Source organism: Octopus sinensis, linkage group LG16 (genome assembly GCF_006345805.1).
Source record: "Octopus sinensis linkage group LG16, ASM634580v1, whole genome shotgun sequence".
Taxonomy (NCBI): Eukaryota; Metazoa; Mollusca; class Cephalopoda; order Octopoda; family Octopodidae; genus Octopus; species Octopus sinensis.
The window spans coordinates 24,788,868-24,810,274 of NC_043012.1; the positions used below are offsets into that span (position 1 = coordinate 24,788,868).

Below are 21,407 nucleotides of genomic sequence, written 5' to 3' on the forward strand. Positions count from 1 at the left end.
AAATTTGGAACTAGAATATAGTGACTTTTAATATATGCCTAGCAGAGAAGCTGTTCCTCACACAAACACACACATACACAAACGCACACACACACACACATACGCAAATACACACACTCACACACACCCATAATGAGACATTATAATATTCAAATTTACTTTAGTTCTGATTTCGTGTGTGTGTGTGTGTGTGAATATCGTTTCTCCAAATCATTCACAAATCCCTTTCTCGTTTTTCAGGCTCACAAGTTGCTCCCTCATTTATATAAGATCCGATACAGTGAACACACAGAACATTTCGGAATGGAGGTATAGTAGTTACCTTTTTTTGAATTTCATTTATTATTGAGAGTCTACAGAGTCAATCAATTTGCTGAAAATAGCAGCTAATGACTCTTACATTACCCTCGCACTATTTAAATAGTCTCACGGGCCTAGGGACCCTTTGTGTGCCATGCCTTGCTGTCAATAAATAAATAAATATTATAGGGCCCCGTGCATTATAGGGTCGAGCGCTTCCTAATCTCATTGACCGGTCTTCATCACGTTTCTGTGTCCTTCAGCAACTGTCGCACCGGTTTCTATAATCATAATTATGATTTCAAAATTTGGTCGCACCGGTTTCTATAATCATAATAATGATTTCAAAATTTGGTAGAAGACCATCAGTTTTTGAGGGGAGGGGACCAGTCGATTACATAGACCCCAGTACTCAACTGGTACTTAATTGACCGACCCCAAAAAGATGAAAGACAAAGACGACTTCGGCGGAATTTGAACTCAGAACGTAGCGACAGGTGAAATACCGCTAAAAATTCCGTCCTGCGTGCTAACGATTCTGACAGCTCACTGCTTTATCTATAATAATAATAATAATAATAATAATAAAATATAGTAATAATAATAGAAATAGCCCGGCTATGGAAAATAAAGAAGGTGAAGATAGTGCCAATTATTGTTGGGTCCTTGCGACCAATATCAGAAGGCATCAAGAGCCAGTATAATCAGGAAAGTATTAGATAGCTGAAAAGAACGGATAGCATGGTACTGTAGGCTGCGGGTAGCAAGACTGCTACGCATGCAAGACTTCAGGAACTCCAACAAAACCTGTGATAAAGAGACAATAATAATAATAGACATGTGATTTTTTTTTTTGGTTTTACGCCAACTATGTCCTACAAACTTAAATGTGTTGTTTGTTATATGTATTAACAATGTAAGGTTTCTGCAAATTTTGCATTCACAAATTCCACTGGCAAAGGATGGGAAAACTCGAGCTTGAAACAGAAGACATTTAAAACAGACGACAAAGGAACCTAACTTGGAATTACTCAGTTACGCAAGGAACCTCTTAACCGCAAAGCCATGGGACAAAATATGGAAAATAAGCAGAAATATTGCGTAGAGAAGGAGTTCCAGATAGATAGAGTTTTAGGGAAAAGTAGTTGAATATTGTACAAATCAAAAGTGAAGTAGCGACTGCAAAAACATATCACTCCACGTGGCATTAGCTCGCATATCACGCAGGCTGCCTTGTCTTTTGAGCGCGGCTCAGAATTCATATATTTGTAGAGAATTTACCAAGACCCATGAGTATTGTTGCACTGTATATCGTGTCTGTGCTTTTTATAACGTCAATAAATGTACATGGTTAAAGTATAGTCTCGTTCTGCAGAAGAAACAATCTTAATGATAATAACTGGAAATATCTGTGGCTGCCACGAAGGTCGGTTGCTTGTTCTTTAATCCGAGATCATCCTTAATCAAGCTTGTCTACGATTAAATGCATTCCGATGGTAAACATCCGGTCATTTGCTTTGCAGTGTTTCTAGGATTACTTTATATAATGTATGAAGCCCTTCTTAAGATGATAAGGTATGCTTTGAGGGAGATTTGGTTGGTATTTGCAGCAAGTCAAGCAGTCATATAGAAGTATTTTCTTCGGCACAGCCATGAAAGCTTATTAGAAATAATAAATTCCTATTATATACCCACAGAGAATATTCAAAGTATGTTTTTGTTTTTTTTTACAATTTTATTAGAACGGAGAAACAAAGATTTGAGACGTTCATATTTTTCTGTAACGTTTTCGTTTCATAAATAAGTTTCTCAGCTGGAATCGTGACATGACTAAAAATTCGGATTACTGGAAGCGACAAACATTGAAAGTCCAATTTAATATTGATTTCTAATATGAACTAAAGATCAAAGCTCTTTCGGGGCAACGGAGAACAAGACTGCATGACAATCATGCCTTTCTCAGCAGCATTATCACTGCAGTGAACCAGTGATTATTCCGTAAGAAACCTACAATGCTGTTGTTCGCAATAGGCCTGGCATAAACTAATTTAAATAAATAAGAGAAAACATTTCCAAAGAGATATCAAAACCGACATGCATATCTCAGCAAATCGCAGAAGGCGTAGCACATACTCTAAGGCCATCGTACAAATTGGCAAAACCTCAAGAAAATGAAACGAGATTTAAAATCGCTTTCAAAATTTGGTTATGATGTCTTTCGTTTGAAGTTACTGTTTGAAACATCGCAGAATTTTCATTCTGCAAGAAAACATTTCATTCTCAAGGTTAGATTAGTGAGAAAGGTTAATAAAATTGAAGTTCTGATTTCAGTTCTTGCTGGTAGCTACTCAGAGGAAAACAGGAACGTGGGAAGGAGTTCCGGATGGATGCAGTTAGAACATGGAAATAACGGTTAAAAAGACACACGTCCAACATGTTGAACACAAGAACAGTAATATCTTCTTTCACTCGCTTCTGTTCTCAGGACGAATAACGAAACGGGAGCAACACAATGTGCCTGTCTAAAAGTATAAAGGTCGCCTACTATTTTAAGTATCCCGGTGTTGCCAGCGTGCTAAAAGGGACATTTTTGATAAGGATTTTTAAAGTTATAAAAACCATGTTGAAAGCGCCAGCAATAAGGCGTTCTCTTTCATTGGCTTCTGTTTTTATGATGAATAAAGAAACAAGAACAGAATATACAAAACGGTTACATATATTAACTTAAACAGAGCACAAGAAAAAAAAATGAGTAGACGGATGCAGGGCTAATAAGTGAAAAACATTAAATGAGTCAATTGTATGGAAAAATTTGTATCACTGAAATGGCGTATTGGCAGACGAAATTCTTTACGGTTCTTGTTCTGCCCCGTGCGTTCAAATCACGCCGAGCTTAGCTTTAGCTTTCATTATTTCGGTATTGATAAATTTAGTGAACGGAATCGTTAGATCGTTGAAGGAAATCCCTTTGGTATTTTCATTTTTAACTTTTTATTCCTGTTTTATTTTCTTTCTTTTTTTTATTTTGGGTTCTTGGGCAACAGTTTTAATCCGTCATCCGGTTTAGAGTAACTGACACACGGTGCATTTAGTAGAGTTCACTCTATTCCGCATATTCAGGCGACTTTTGAAGATACTGAAAAACAATAAAGGGATCCCCTTCTACCCATGACCTAACTCGTTAAAAAAATAGAGAGCCTGGTATATGTATTTACATGCCGGATGAAGTAATCTGCTGTATTTATTCCGACACTGTGTTCTAAGTTGGAATTTCCTGAGCTCAAATTTGCATTTCAACCTTTGGTGCCGATAAGTAATGAACCAACACAGGGTACTGACTTAGTTAAATCATGTGGTACCTTGCAAGTATTTCCCTGGCGTCCATGCATCAGGAACTTGTGCAAGGAAAGCATTATGGTTCAGAACTTGTAAAAGAAAGGCTAACTAAAAGTTTTAGAACAAGAATGAATATAAGAATACATTTATGAAAATGTTTCGGACTGGCAAATGTTTAGTGGCTCACGCGCACACTTGATCATTTAGACATTATGAATTGTTTTGTGTGAGTGTGTGTGTGTATGTGTGTGTGTGTGTGTGTGTGTGTGTGGTGTGTGTGTGTGTGTGCGTGTGTGTGTGTGAAAGAGAGAGAGAAAGACCGACAGACAGACAGAGTGGGTCAGAGACAAAGAGTGATGGTACGAAAGAGAGAGAGAAAGAAAAAAGGGAAGGAAAGAAGGAGAGAGAAAGAGTGTATATGTGTGTGTGTGTGTGTGTGTGTGAGAGAGAGAGAGAGAGAGAGAGAAAGAGTGAGAGTGAGAGATCTGATAAGGCGAAAATGTTGGATTGGCAAAAGCGACAAAGCATCGCTCAAACTGTTTTACCTTCACATTAATTTTCTCCGACGAAATTCAGAAGAGCCAAAACCATTCAGAGATCAACAAATTAGCAAAGAAGTCAAAACTCATAAATAAAAAAACAAAAAAAAAAACGATTAAATATATTGCACAACATTTCTCATCTAAAGCCTTCTTCATCCTGAGTCGATGGATCCAGGCCTTCATCTTTATAAATTTCCTCTCATTTTCCTTCTACAGATGCTGCTTTTGTTGAGTAAACTGAACGGGCAGCAGGTCGGCTTGACGGTTCTACATTTATTTGTGGTCAGTTGGAAAACGATCCTCAAAGTAAGTAAATAACAACCACAACAATAGTAATAATAATAATAATAATAATAATAATAATAATAATAATAATAATAATAATAACAATAACCATAATAATAATAATAATAATGAGAAGAGCATTGTCGATGTGAGAATTGTTGCTGCTCATGTATTTTAATTTAACTTTAAAAAAAAAAAAAATGAACGAACTATTGAGTTTGGTGTAATGGCCTACCGATGTATACTATGAGTTTCTTTGCCCTAGGAGTCGGGAAGATACTCGGCAAGAAATGGAAGCAAATTTGAAAGAAGAAAAAAAAAAAAATAATAATAATAATCCTTTCTACTATGAGCACAAGGCATGGAATTTTGTTGGAAGGGGTACAATCGATTACATCGATCTCAGTACTTGACTGGTACTTAATTTATCAACCCCGAAAGGTTGAACGGCAAAGTCGACCTCAGCGGAATTTGAAGTCAGAACGTAGCGACAGACGAAATACCTATTTCTTTATTACCCACATGGGGCTAAACATAGAGGGGACAAACAAGGACAGACATAGGTATTAAGTCGATTACATCGACCCCAGTGCGTATCTGGTACTTAATTTATCGACCCCGAAAGGATGAAAGGCAAAGTCGACCTCGGCGGAATTTGAACTCAGAACCTAGCGACAGACGAAATACCGTTAAGCATTTCGCCCTGCGAGCTAAGGATTCCGCCAGCTCGCCGCCCTAAATAATAATAATGATATTAAAATATTATTAATAATAATACTAATAATACTAATAATAACAACAACAACAACAATGATAATAATAATAATAATATAATAATAATAATAATAATAATAATAATAATAAAATAACAATAATAATAAAGGAACTTTGGGACACCCGGTTCTTCGGCATCTTTGTGCCTCTTCAATCAAAGTTATCTCAAACCAATAAATCTAACAAGTGTGTGTGGCTTTTGTTTATACATTCAGCAAAGACATTATTTGCTGATGCGTGTTAGTTATCTGCCAACCAATAATAAACCGTCATATACACAGTGAACAGTGAGAATCGAAAAAGATAACTTTCATATTCATTGTTAATAGGTTCCGGTAGCTCTTAACGTGAATATGTTCTGAAGTCCCTTTGTGCTAATGAATCAAGTGTATTATGAAGGGGCATTCGTCTGAAAGGAGATGTTTTTCTTCAATCATACAACGATACAATGCAAATCTCCAATATAACAGCGATTAGCAGAAATACGTTAGAATCTGCTTGAACGTATTAAGAATGAATAATGAAAGTCATCGTTTTGATTCTCGCTGTTTATTGTGCACGTACATGTGGACCAGATTTATTCATATCAACGACAGGTATAGCTATGGATGGAAGCACTCCGTCGGTTACGACGATGAGGGTTCCGGTTGATCCGAATCAACGGAACAGCCTGCTCGTGAAATTAACGTGTAAGTGGCTGAGCACTCCACAGACACGTGCACCCTTAACGTAGTTCTCGGGGATATTCAGCGTGACACAGAGAGTGACAAGGCCGGCCCCTTGAAATACAGGTACAACAGAAACAGGAAGTAAGAGTGGAGTGAGAGAAAGTTGAGGCGAAAGAGTACAACAGGGGTCTCCACCACCCCCTGCCGGAGCCTCGTGGAGCTTTAGGTGTTTTCGCTCAATAAACACACACAACGCCCGGTCTGGGAATCGAAACCGCGATTCTCCGACTGCGAGTCCGCTGCCCTAACCACTGGGCCATTGCGCCCCCACGGTATAGCTATACAGACGATCGGGTCACTAACACCAAGTAGTTCCGAAAAGTGATGGTACGGTGGAGAAGCGAATCAGTGGGGAATGTTTGAGCGGGGGATTCATGAAACCAACCGGTTCTGGGTATTATTATAGAAGTAGCAAAGAAGCATAAGAGGGTAGATAGGACACCAGTAAGCCAGATTTTTTGGTGTGCGTTTGAGAGTGATTTCATGCCTGCCAGACGAGTGCTCTGCCTCTTGCATGCCGTTTAGGATGTTTCTATATGTGGAGCAGCGGTGCCGTCCTAGATGTGGGAGCAGTTTCCCATTGGGGTAAATTTCTTCTGAGCTTCGCCGGAGGTGAATGGGCGCCGGTTGGGGGTGGGTGAGCAGCGAAGGATTTTTCTGGCCCCAGAAGATAAAAGCTTGTCTCTGCGCTGCAATTTTTTCATGATATTGTTGTTGATGTTGATGATGATGATGATGATGACGACGATGATGATGATGACGACGACGACGATGACGACACCGACGATGATGATGATGATGATGACAACAACGACAGCGACGATGACGACGACGACGATGTTGATGTTGATGATGATGATGATGATGATGATGATGATGACGATGATGATGATGATGATGATGACGACGGCGACGATAACGACGACGACGACAATGTTGATGGTGATGATGATGATGAGGATGATGACGACGATGATGATGATAATGGTGGTGATGTAGATGACGATGACGATGATGATGATGATGATGATGATGATGATGATGATGACGACGACGATGATGATGATGATGATGATGATGATGACGACGATGATGACGATGATGATGACGACAGCGATGATAACGACTACGACGACAATGTTGATGGTGATGATGATGATGATGAGGAGGAGGAGGATGACGACGATGATGATGATGATGATGATGATGATGATGGTGATGTAGATGACAATGGCGATGATGATGATGATGATGATGATGATGATGACGACAAAGACGATGATGATGCTGATATGGTGGATGCTCGTCGTCGTCGTCATCGTCATCGTCGCCAATCGTTGTATGTATTGTGATGAAGCCGTTCGGTTTGTCGTGTTAGCAACCACCTGTTTAAGAAGTAAGCATACTCTGCGAAAAGAGACGAGAAGCGATGTACTTGAGTGAGTGAAGCACAAATATAAACCAGCTTTCTCTCTTACAGGTGAAATCAATCCGAGACAATGACGCGACAAGGTTTGCGGTACGACATAAGCAAACAGACAAACTAATATATCAACATTATTAGGCTTGTTAGGGTAATGTAGAAATGCACTTGTGTACACACAGGAGACGACAGTTGCGGGAGTCTATGTAATTGCCCAGGTGGACGCATACATTGAAGCATCACACGCACGCACACATACACACACATACACACGCAGGTACGGATGTGTGCGTATTTGTTCAGTTTTTGTGTATGTGTGTGTATGTAAACATCTGAGTAGCTAGGTGTGTGTATGTGTATATATATATATATATAATATATATATATATATATATATATATATGTGTGTGTGTGTGTGTGTGTGTGTGTGTGTGTGTATGTATGTATGTATGTATGTATGTACCGAACCTTATATCATATGAAAGAGTACAGGCATATGTACACACATAAAAATCACTTGTACATGCGTACAAACGCACACATACACACATGCATATATATATATATACAGGCATACATACATATATACACACACCCATAAAATGTATATATATATATATATATATTATATATATATATATATATATATATATATATATATATGTGTGTGTGTGTGTGTGTGTGTGTGGTGTGTGTGTGTGTGTATGTATGTATGTATGTACCGAACCTTATATCATATGAAAGAGTACAGGCATATGTACACACATAAAAATCACTTGTACATGCGTACAAACGCACACATACACACATGCATATATATATATATACAGGCATACATACATATATACACACACCCATAAAATGTATATATATATATATATATATATATATATATATATATATATGTATGTATGTACACATACAAATACATATATATATATGTATGTGTATATATATATATATATATATATATATCAATGTATGTGTGCATATATATATATATATATATATGCACACACACACACACACACACACACACACACTTCAACTTACAAATGAGCGGATAATAAGCATTTGTTTCATATAGCAGACTTTGTCCGTTTACTTTCTCGATGTTCAAAGTTTCGCGTTTCCGCTGTTCACCGCAACAGATATTGCAAGACAGTAGCGGTCTCTCATGTTTACATATTTTAAAGTGAACCAACTTAATCAAAGATTGGATAAGAGAGAGACGATATAGCGCCTGTTACACATCGGTGCACCATAAAACCGTCGAGAAAATGGTCTTGAAATGGTGCGCAATCTCTCCTGATGACCACTAAAACCTACTGGCATCCGCTATGCGGAGTTTTCGATTGATTGCACTGGCACAAACAGACTGTTTCCAAGTGTGTATGTGAGGATACACACACACACACACACACACACACGCGCGCACACACACGCACACATTGTTTTGTCAGAAGAATTTTATAGACTTTCGATAAAACGTAAAATAACTCTTTTTTGGAATATCCGGAAGGAGACACATAAAGATGTGGTTAAAAATATAACTGCCTGAAGAACCTGTGCACCTACAGGAGAAATTCACAGTTTCAACAGACTGACTCGACCAACAGACACACGCACGCACACACACACATACACATACACACACACACGCACACACACACCGGTTTATTTCTGTGTTCCTTTCTGTTAAAGAGCGTAGGCTCGAAACGTAAGAGACTCTAATTTAAACTAATACATCTGTTGTTTACATAGCCGTCTTCTTTTGTTTTGTTCATTTTGTTTGGTAAATAATAATAATAAAGATGTCTTTAGAAGTATTCAAGAATTTGGTAATGCCGATTTTTTTCATAATTTGTGCACTTATTTTTGTATGCAAATGCTTTAGTGACAGTATAGAAAAGCTGGTGTTTTCAGAAAAAATTATTTTTAATAATAAAAAGAAATGATGGTAATAATAATTAGTAATGATTTCTTTATTAACCACAAGGGTTTACATTAAGAAAAACATTATGGACAGTACGGGACAAAACAACGAATGTGTGTTGTGTGTGTGTGTGTGTGTGTGTGAGTGTTGTTGTAAGGGTTTTGCGTGTAAACAAGACTAACAAAATTATAAAAAAGAAACCAAAAAATCAACAATGAGTAATCCTCAATAGGGAGCAAACTTTCGAGAGCTACTCATGGAAAAACCCTTCAAAAACACCATGGGTAACCTGACTTTTGGAGCAGTTGCCTTTTACCTTTCCTTATATTTTTCCAACGACAGGTGCATGCTCAGAGCAGGCCTGTTCGCTCGCACCATTCTAGATAATAGATTTTTCTTTTGTCTCCTTCTTCTTCCTGCTAACAAAACGCTAAAAATAAGCGTATGATGAACAAACAATGAAGAGAAGTTGTCTGGTGTAACAGGTGATAGCGCTGCAGAGCGGTTTACATATCAACTCCGCACATTCAGTGTCACATAACCATTTAACAACACAATTGACAATCCCGAGCCAACGCCCATTCACGTGCAGTTTTATTTTATTATCATTTAGTTTTCTTTCTTCCTTTCTTTCCTTTTTTCTTTCTTTCTTTCTTTCTTTCTTTCTTTCTTTCTTTCTTTCTTTCTTTCTTTCTTTCCTTCCTTCCTTCCTTCTTTCTTACTTTCTTTCTTTCTTTCTTCTTTCTTTTATTTCATTCTTTCTTTCTTTTTTCTTTCTTTTTTCTTTCTCTTTTCTTTCTTTTTTCTTTCTTTCTTTCTTTCTTTTTTCTTTTTTATCTTTTTCCTTCTTTCTTTCTTTCTTTCTTCTTCTTTCTTTCTTTCCTTCTTTCTTTCTTTCTTTCTTTCTTTCTTTCTTTCTTTCTTTCTTTCACAGTCATGTGACATACGACTTGTTATCACTCCTATTTTGTATGCAATATATATATGTCTCTAAAAGCATCGGTTTCGTTACCAAGACAACTGTATTAGCATCAATATTACTTGTTGTTGTGTTGTTCTGTGTTGTTGTTGTTGTTGTTGGTGGTGGTGTGGTGGTGGTGATTGTTATTGTTTCAGTTGCTGATTTTTTACTTTTATTTTTATTTTCATTTTTCTCAGAGTCTAATGATAATAATAATAATGATTTCGAATTTTTGCCACAAGGGCAGCTTGTGGGAGGGGATTAAGTCGATTACATTGACCCCAGTGCGTAACTGGTACTTATTTAATCAACCCCGAAAGGATGAAAGGCAAAGTCGACCTCAGCGGAATTTGAACTCAGAACGTAACGGCAGACGGAATACCTATTTCTTTACTACCCATAAGGGGTTAAACACAGAAGGGACAAACAAGGAAAGACAAACGGATTAAGTCGATTATATCGACCCCAGTGCGTAACTGGTACTTATTTAATCGATCCCGAAAGGATGAAAGGCAAAGTCGACCTCGGCGGAATTTGAACTCAGACAAAATACCGCTAAGCATTTCGCCCGGTATGCTAACGATTCTGTAAGCTCGCCACCTTAATAATAATAATAATAATAATAATAATAATAATAATAATAATAATAATAATAAGTTACAGCTACAATATCCTTAACTGGACACGAAATGAACTGACCAAATAGATAGGAAAACAAGAAAAATAATGACAGGATCTAGGATGCATCACCCAAAATCTGACATAGAAAGACTATATATACAACGTATAGAAGGTGGTAGAGGCCTTATACAGCTGGAAAACTACTATAAAATAACCACCATAGGACTGCAAAAATGTCTACTTCAGAAGGAAGGAAAACTGATCCAGATAGCGGCAAAACACGAGCAAAACAAAAAACTGTTCTCAGTATTTAAGGAAGCTGACAAATACAAACAAGAAATCATACTACTAATAAACATGAAGAAGAAGATGAAGAAACACAAAAGCTATAAAACAAATGAAATCCAAACTAAAAATAGAACAGCAACGAACATGATAAAACGATGGCAAGAATAGCCCCTTCGTGGTAAATACTGGACTAAACTAAACGCAAAAGAAATAGACAAAAAAAATCCCAGCAATGGTGAGAAGCTCAGGACTCAAAGCAGAAACAGAGGGATTTTTAATTGCAGCACAAGACCAAAGCCTCCCCACCAGAAATTACCAAAAACATGTAATGAAAAGAAATATTACAAGTAACTGCAGAATATGTGGAGATGGACAAGAAACAATAAATCATATTATCTCTAGCTGCCCAGTCCTGGCTAAGAAGGAATATATTCACAGACATGACAGAGTTGGAACCTACATACATTGGAAGCTATGCCAACATTATGGAATAACAACAGAAAAAAAGTGGTATAGGCACACACAAGAAAAGGTCACAGAAAACGAGAAAGCAGCAACCATACTCTGGGATATGCCGATACACACAGATAGAGAAATTAAGGCCAACAGACCAGATATAGTTGTCAGAGATCATGAAGAAAAAAAATGCTTTCTAATTGATGTATCAATACCGGCTGATGACAACGTGTCTCTAAAAGAAATGGAGAAACTCTCAAAATACAAAGACTGGGAAATAGAGGTAACTAGAATGTGGAATCTGAAAACAGAAACAATTCCTATCATAGTAGGTGCATTAGGCATGCATGATAAAAAAATATTCAGACAATACATAACAAAAACACAGGACTTACAAACACATATAACATACAGAAAATTGCACTATGGGCACTGCACACATCCTACGCAGAACACTTTCCATACATAACCATCAGAGCATCACAACAAATCACAGCACATACCAAAGCACACAGAGCTGCGCTCGGTAGTGAAGTGAAAGCACGCTATAAAAATAAAACTACTGAATAATAATAATAATAATAATAATAATTATAATCTTCATTGGTCACAAGGGCCGAACACAAGATAAAAAGGGACTACACAGCACACGGGCCGAGTGGAACTTGGCACAAAAATTCATGTATAAAAATGAGACAAGAATCATTAAAAACAGAAATTCAACAATATCACTCCCCAAAGGGAGAAGTTCCACCGAGGGACAACCAAGAAACGCCACACATACTGGTTACCCTGACCGCCAGGGGCACTTCAGCAAGTGCCCCTCTCCTCAACTCCTGCGGTTTCCAAGCGTATTTTCAAAAAGTAGGCCCATTCATGCAAACCGTCCTCGCTACATTCACCAACCTTTCAGCAAGAATATTAGGGAGAAGTATCTCCCTCTCCACCCTCGCCTTCCTTCTCTATTGAAACTTGAAAAAATTTAATGAGGGTTGGGCCAAAGAGGAAAATGTCTGTTTTCAGCCCTTTCAACTTCGTCTACCACACTACCTCTTTCGCCATGGCCAATTGACAGAGGAAAATTGCCTTCCTTCCTGCTCTCCCACCACACCATAAAAAGGCGACTGAGCAGTTTTCACGATAGGCGCGGCTGATAACCAGATTCATCCTACACGAGTTAACAGCTGGTCGACAACACTCCACATATCAGCAATGCCCGGACACTGGTCGAGTGCATAAGGAATGGTTTCATCGCCATGCACATATCTCGGACATCTCCGTCTCACAGCATTCCCTTGTCTGTAGAGCTTGTCTCGAACTGGCAGAGCTCTTGGTGAGCACTGCCAGGTCAGGGATTATCCGTAGGCCCCAGCCCCAAAATACACTGGAAAAGGTCAGTAAATTGATCCCTCCCGACGCCCATTGTCCGACTGGCAGAGGGATGTGAGTGCTTGCCGACACTCTAGGTGCCAAGTACCCTCTCTCCGCCTACGCTTTATGCAGGACTATAGCTACGTCAATGAGGCAAACTGCGGAAAATCTTGCCGGACAAACGGCGACAATATCTACTCACCGTAAAAGAAATACAGGCGATGTCGCAGCCTCAGCGCATGCCTGCGCATCATTAGCCACGGATGCGCAGTCCTCCACTCAACGGTTGTTGACTGCAGAAAGGCGGCGAGCTGGCAGAAACGTTAGCACGTCGGGCGAAATGCTTAGCGGTATTTCGTCTGCCGTTACGTTCTGAGTTCAAATTCCGCCGAGGTCGACTTTGCCTTTCATCCTTCCGGGGTCGATAAATTAAGTACCAGTTACGCACTGGGGTCGATGTAATCGACTTAATACCTATGTCTGTCCTTGTTTGTCCCCTCTATGTTTAGCCCCTTGTGGGTAATACAGAAATAGGTTGTTGACAGCGAAATACGTCAATTCCCCAGAAAACGGAAGAACAAGTGCTTCAGCTTGATCAGCCACGAAGCAGGACAAGGGGCAACGGCCAGGCGGTAGTAGATGACGGAAGTGATGTACACATGCACCCGCCCGACCCTTCAGGGACAGTTTCCTCTCTGCCCATTTCAGTGTGAGACTGGCTTCCCTGCACGTCACCTCCCTCACAGTTATTGTCCACCTGCATGTTAGGGCCAAACCAAACCCCGAGTAATGTAACCAGTCTCTCAGTCCAGCGCCTTACGACGTTGTCGGACGACATGGAGCTGCATCTTCCAGTGCCGGGCTGCACACCCACCGACTTGTCCTGGTTAATCTTTGCTCTTGTCACTACTTTGTACTCCCTTAAGTTAGTGCCGTTCATCACCTCAATTTCCGAAATGTCCGACACTATTACGGTGATGTTGTCCGTATAAGCCGACACGAACCTTCTGCATCCTAGTTTACGTGGGATGCCGCTCGAAATATTCAACTTCCTTAGTAATGGCTCCAGATCCAACACGTACAGAAGGGATAAGAGTGAGCATCCTTGACGGACTGAACGTACGATGTTAAACGATTCCGAAGGGTGGCCATTTACTTTGACCATCGAACAGATGTCACTGTACATTGCAACAATCCAGCCTTTGAAAACGGGACTGAAACCGGTCGTCGCGAGAACAACCTCCAAGTATTGGTGTCGACCCCATCAAAAGCTTTTGATTGATCCAAATTTATCAGGACCCCATCCACGCCAAGTTCCTTAGCTACCCTGTCTATGATGTAGCGTATGAGTTGGAGGTTATCGCGGATAGATCTGTTCAGGATAGCACATATCTGTGCACCACCGACCAGCGCCACCGACAACAAGCGCCAACTTCTTGGCTAACACCTTGGCCAAAATCTTAAAATCTGTGTTCAGCAGAGTTATGACCCTAAAATTGTCTATTTAGTCCCCATTGTCCGGGACCTTTCTCAGCAGTGTCATAACGCCACGGCTCACAGCACTGGGTGTCCTCCAATTCTGCTGCCATTTGCGGTAGACATCCGCCACGAGATCACCGAACAAGCCTAGCATAAGAAAATAAAGCATAAGGAGCAGGCCATCCAGCCCCGGAGTCTTCTCTCTTGTACAGTTCGTCACTGCATCCCGCATGTCTTCAGCAGTTATCGGAATTTCACAGAACTCCGTATCCCTAGCCGAAAGGCGTGGCATATCACCGAAGTAGGAGGTGAAATTCACCGCCACCTCCGACTCACCGCGCACTGTGCCACTGAAATTCCGCTCACACCAGCTTGGATTCGAGTAGCACACACCCGTCCCGGCCCGACAAAAATCAAATTGTGACTTTGTTGCCACGTTGCACCTCTATCACTTGGGCCTATCGAACGGCTATCACCCCCTCGTGTTTCCCCTGTCTTACCTTTTTCTTTCTGCCAGTCTCCCTACTACACTTCTTATTGATGTCATTTTACTTTAAGGTATTTGTGAACCCTTGTCCTTTCTCTTGGAAAACATTTAAGATTCGTCTCACAGTTTCATTATTGTTCTCTTATATACATTACATACAAGATGAGAACAAATATCCGCCAAATGTAAATAATGTAAATGATGTACATAATTCCTCATCTCTTGTATATGGAACTGCTCTCTTATAAATTTGTAAGATTTTCAGTCTCGAAGAATTTTACTTTGATCAAATTATCCTTCTTCAATTTTTAAGTCTTCTCAAACTCTGCGATTTTGCCTGCATTTGTTGCAACCGGTTTTCTCATACTTTACTTATATATATATATATATATATATATATTATATATATATATATATATATATACCACATAAGGGAAATTAGCCATTTGAATGTGGCTAGGGACAGGGCAGGGCGGTGGGGGTGTTACTGATGCATTTAGCCCCAGGCGATCATCAACGTCACCAGATAGGCTGACACCATCACGGTGTCCTCTATCCTGCAAAGGGAGATCATTCCCCGAAGAAGCGGATGCCACATACGGACCCAGGTTTCAAGGTATTTGCCTATCGTCAACGTATGGCAGGCACCGCTCCTCGACGAACAACTTCCCGTGCAGGATATTTATATATAGATTTTCACGTAAATACATTTACTGATTTCGAAAATCTGTTCGACAGCAATAATAATTCTCTAAACGAGATATAGACAGTAACTGCTCCATCACATAAGGGACATTAGCCATTTGAATGTGGCTAGGGACAGGGCAGGGCGGTGGGGGTGTTACTGATGCATTTAGCCCCAGGCGATCATCAACGTCACCAGATAGGCTGACACCATCACGGTGTCCTCTATCCTGCATATATATATATATATATATATATATATATTTGAGTAATTGAATGAATTATCTTATTAAGGATAATTCGAAAGATAACCGATACCTGGGTAGCAAATTCACATAAGAAAGAATATGCAGCCTTCGAAACATATGTCGAGAATAAAGGATATTTGTTAACTAGTCGTTCAACTCCATTCTTTCATATACTTATAATTTTTATATATATATATTATATATATGATATATATATATATATATATATATATATTATATTATATTATATTATACATTTATTTATCTACATATCCATTTATATGTTTGCTGTGTTCTCATTTCTGTTATTTTGTAACAAATATATCCGATGCATGTAGCGTTTCCGTGGATTAATTTCTTTTTGATGTTTACTATTATAAAAACGTTGCTTTGTTTTATTATTTTCAGTTTTAATATCCTGACTGATATCATTTGGTATTACTTTGTGGCTATATTAGAGCGATTCTAATGTTTGCTTAACACATTTGCATCTTTTAATATTACTCACGTTTCTTGTTTTACAAACAAAATCTAAGAAATCAATCTTAATCTCCGTTTTTCATTGCTGTATACTATTAATATTTTATTCTCCATATTCTACTAAAACATACAAATGTACAACGTCTTTCCAATTCTTCTGATGATTTGCAGTAATTTTTACTGTTCCGTTTTATGTATCTTCTGTGCACTCATTGGTCTTTTGTTGAGCTAATATTAATGGAATAGGTTCCTGAAAGTTCTCGATTAAGCATTTCTTCCTTGTTATATGTTTGTGTTGAGGAATTGTAATGCGTCTTTTGTTGCCTCAGCGGTTCTCCATTTCCCTGCTTTTTAAAACTTGATCTTGCTCTGATTATATGCTTAATGTTTTATTTGCTCGAGTAATTAGCGTGTACTATTGGAACACTGTGAACTCCATTTGCTTTTTTTTTTTCTCTCTTCTTTCTCTCTAAAAAAAAAAAAGTAACTATTTCGAAATCTTTGATCTACTGTTCGTCATCAATTGCTACATTTACCATGTTTTTTATGTACGTATGTTCAGGCAGAAATTGAACTCAAGAACCTTTATTCACACAAGACTCCAACGCAAAAAAAAAAAAACAACTACAAAACCAACATTAGTCCTGTGTGGGTTTTTAAGTTCAACTCTTACTAGAGCATATGTGCAAGACAAACAAAAAGAAACAAACAAAAAAGGCAAGAAAATAAGAGCTCCAACCATGACGCATCGCGATGAACGAAGATCAAATAGATGCAAATATAATGTTCTATAAAACAGCAGCGTAAGCAGTTATTTTAGCAGTAATTTCATGTTCCGCTTTTTATATATAATGTTATTTAATAACACGTCTTACATCACATCAGAGAATATTATGCTGTTTGCTTGGGGTAGGTATCTCTCTTTTGGGACAATATACATTACATGTTTTTTTTAAATATGTTTCTTTCTTTTCATCTCGTTTATATGGATTAATGTTTCTTCCTGTTCGGGTTTCACCAGATGTAAAAAAAAAAAAAAAAAAAAAAAAGTAAAGTTTTTTTTTTTTTTTTTTTACAAAAACCATCTTTGTAACGTTTCCCCCATTCGCCTGCCCTTCTGGTAAATAAAATAACCGAGTATTGTTGTCGTGGTCGTCGTCGTTGTCGTTGTTGTTGTTATTACGTGCGGCGAGGCGAGATGGCCGAATCGTTAGTACGCCGGACGAAATGCTTAGCGGTATTTCGTCCGTTCTTACGTTCTGAGTTCAATTCCGCCGCGGTCGATTCCAACGTCATGCTTTTGGGGTCGATAAATTAAGTACCAGAGAAGCACTGGAGTCAATGTAATCGACTAGCCCCCTCCCCTCAAATATCAGGCTTTGTGCTTTTAGTAGAAAGGATTATTATAATAATAATAATTATTATTATTATTATTATTGTTGTTGTTGTTGTTATTATTATTAAGTGCGGCGAGCTGGTAGAATCGTTAGCACACCAGACAAAATGCGTTGTAGCATTTCGTCCGTCTTTATGTTCTGAATTCAAATTCCGTCGAGGTTGACTTTACCTTTCGTTCTTCAAGGGTCGATAAATTAAGTACCAGTTGAACACTAGGAGTCGATGTAATCGACTCGTCTCCTCCCCCAAGATTGCCGCTCTTGTGGCAAAATTTGAAGCCATTACTATTATTATTATTATAATCAAGTGCGACGAAGTCGCCGAATAGTTAGTGCGTCGCACAAAATTCTTAGTGACATTTCTTTTGGCTCTTTACATTTTCAATTCAAATTCCGTTGTAGTCAACTTTGCTTTTCATCCTTTTGGGGTTGATAAAAAAAAGTACTGGTCAAGTACTTGAGTCGATATAATCCACAAACCTTTCCACCCTAAAAGCTATTCATTTGGACTTTAATTCATACGAATTGCATCCAAATCTCAACCAGTGAGGTCAAGGAAAATAAGGTTTTGCGTCTAGAAATGCTAACAGGTGAGGTGCTGTGCAATTGAAAACACTGATGTCTGTGGGACAGAAATAAAAAGGGAACGAGTAAGGTTTTATTTAAGGTACCCATAGATATGATCTCTTTTGATTCGCTTATTTTGGGGCGGTAAAATAGGTGTCACCATTATACTTTGCTTTTGCTTTGATTTGAACCAAATGCACCCAAGTGTAACCAGAGACATCAAGGGACATCAAGTTTTTTGCGGCTAAAAGTGCAATCAGGTGAGATGTCATACAATTGGAAAACTGGTGTCACTGTGTTATAAAAAATTACTTTTTATCAATTTTATTTTTCAAAAAAACCTGAATCAATTAGATTGTATTAATGTCTACATGAAAAGGTATTTACGTAAACTATATACAAGGTATCCATAAGTATGATCTCTGGCAATTCCCTTATTTTGGGGCTTCCAGGAACTTATTCAACATATTTGCACGTTTTTTATATCATTCCAATTGCTCATATAACAAAGTAATGTCAGCAGAGTGCTAGATTAATGTTAGATGTAGATAACAAGTAATGTTGTTGCTTTAAGATGCTACATTCTTATATATGCTCAATTTTCAAACGTTTTTCAGGGATGTGTTTTTGCCAACGTCCAGCTTTACATCTTTTCATGCAGAGCCTATGCACGTTCGCTTAGGGTGGAGGGCACTATGCAATGTCATTGTCCTCTGGGTTGTGCGATCGAATTGGTCAATCTCCGCTTGTGTCCGTCCATTTTAGGATGGGTGCTCTATAGCGGACTTCAGCAACAGCCCATATTTTGATGGCAGTCACAAGGTTTCCTGAGTTGAGTTTTGATTTCAAGAGAAATTTAAGGCGTTTTCAAATATGCAGTGATGACCTTGTCTTTCATTTCTCTGCGCAAGATATATCCCAAGGTACTTGTACCCATAGTCATCAGGGTCTTCCATTCTATGCACTTACAATCTGCTCTTTTTCCCTCGTTTCAAAGTGAGTACCGCACACTTCGAGATACCGAATTCTATTCCTGTATCCTTGCTGCACATCTGTACAGCCTCAACCAGCCTCTACATTTCAGGCTCTGTTTTTGTGAACAGTTTTAAATCATCCATGAAGAGGAGATCGTTGAAACGAAGTCCATTTTTCACAGCTCATAGTGTGTGTTGACTTTGCACAAGACTACAGAAAGTGCGATCAAGGCTATAACAAATATCAAAGGTGAACAAGTGTCTCCCTGATTGTTACAGAAAAGACGTGTTTTCCAACTAGGCATGCTGTTCTTAATCAGTGCACACACGTTCTCAGCTACTCCACACATGTCGAGTGTTTCCAAAATCCACGAATGCAGCAACAGTTCGTAAGCCGGAATTATTATTATTATTATTATTATTATTATTATTATTATTATTATTAATATTATTACTATTATTATTATTATTATTATTATTATTATTATTATTATTATTGTTATTATTTTTTCTATTATTATTAATATTTTTTTTCTTTCTAGGTTGCTGGTCTCCTGTTTACATATCTGGTGTTATTAATCCAGTTTCGCGATACCCATTCTCACAAGATCCACAAAGTTACTTTCTAAACAATTCGTCATAAATAAATTATGCTCAACTGTAGAACTGTAAAAACAAAAATAGCTTTGCATATGAATAAAAAACCTTGGTAAATTTTCTCCGTCGTCCTTCCCTTCTTCTTCTTCTTCTTCCCCTTCCTCTTCTTCTTCTTTCTCCTCCTCCTCTTCACCACCACCACCACCACAGCCGCCGCCGCCACCACCACCACCACTACCACCACCACCACCACCACCATCACCACCATCATCATCATCATCATCATCATCATCATCATCATCATCAGCGTTAACTGGATCCTCGTTATCTCTAGTCTGCTTTAACCTAATTAATGTTCAAATACCATTTTTAGACTACCAACTTCTATGGTTGCGCGTGGCGAAGAAGCTCACTTTGCCACCCCACCCCGTGGATTCTGAGTTCAATCCTACTTACTGTGCAGCACATAGGCACATAGGCACTTACACCAGCCCCGGGCCGACCTATGCTTTGAGAGGAAACTTGGTAGATGGAAGCTGTGAGGAAAACCCCTCAAATATGTGAGAGAGAGAGGGAGTGTGTGTGTGTATGTGTGTGTATGTGTGTGTGCATGTGTGGGTGTGTGTGTGTGTGTGGTGTGTGTGTGTGTGTGTGTGCGTGCGTGTATGTCTCGGCACTTGCGTTTATTCTCCCACACCTCACTGCTTGACAATCGGTTTAGGTTTGTTTACGTCCTCGTAATTTAATGGTTCGGCTAAAGAGACCGATAGAATTAGTACGAGATTTAAAAAAAATTAAGTACAGGGTTCAATTTATTTGACTGAACTATTCGCGATGGTGCCCCAACATGGCCACAGTCCATGATGAGATCTCTTCAGAAATCCTCGGATGAAACATTCTGATGTAGCAAAAATGTTTAGTGTATCTAAAATTTGCATTCTGACTATATCTCCACCCACCCGCCCGCAGAAAAAAAAACCCCAAAACTTGCAAATATTCAAGTTGAAATAGGGAAAATATTGCTCTCATTAGTCAGGGAATCAGGAAGGACCCCGGAAAAGACGTGGATGCTTCCCTTCTTCCTCCGACTACCATATACAAAACAATAAGCGTATAACCAGGTCTAAGTGTACAAATCTTTTAAACTCTATCTATCTATCTATCTATCTATCTATCTATCTATCTATCTATCTATCTATCTATTTATCTATCTATCTATCTATCTATCTATCTATCTATCTGTCTGTCTGTCTATCTATCTATCTATCTATCTATCTATCTATCTATCTATCTATCTATCTATCTATCTACCTATCTATCTATCTATCTATCTATCTATCTATCTATCTATCTATCTATCTATCTATCTATCTATCAATGCATCTGTAAATCTCTATCACTGACGAAGGGTCAGTCTTGAAACGTCAGATTCCTCTCTTCTCTCCGTCAAAAAAGAAAAAATCTCCAGGCTTA

The 21,407-nt window shown here is 38.6% G+C and overlaps 1 long non-coding RNA gene across 1 annotated transcript; it reads left to right on the plus strand.

Annotated features, from left to right (window-relative positions):
* Positions 1–241: 241 nt before the first annotated feature.
* On the plus strand, positions 242–19,963 carry LOC118766637. The gene is made up of 3 exons (XR_005002570.1): positions 242–309; positions 4,395–4,484; positions 19,880–19,963. It is a non-coding gene; the product is annotated as an uncharacterized LOC118766637 (long non-coding RNA).
* The last annotated feature ends 1,444 nt before the right edge of the window (positions 19,964–21,407 follow it).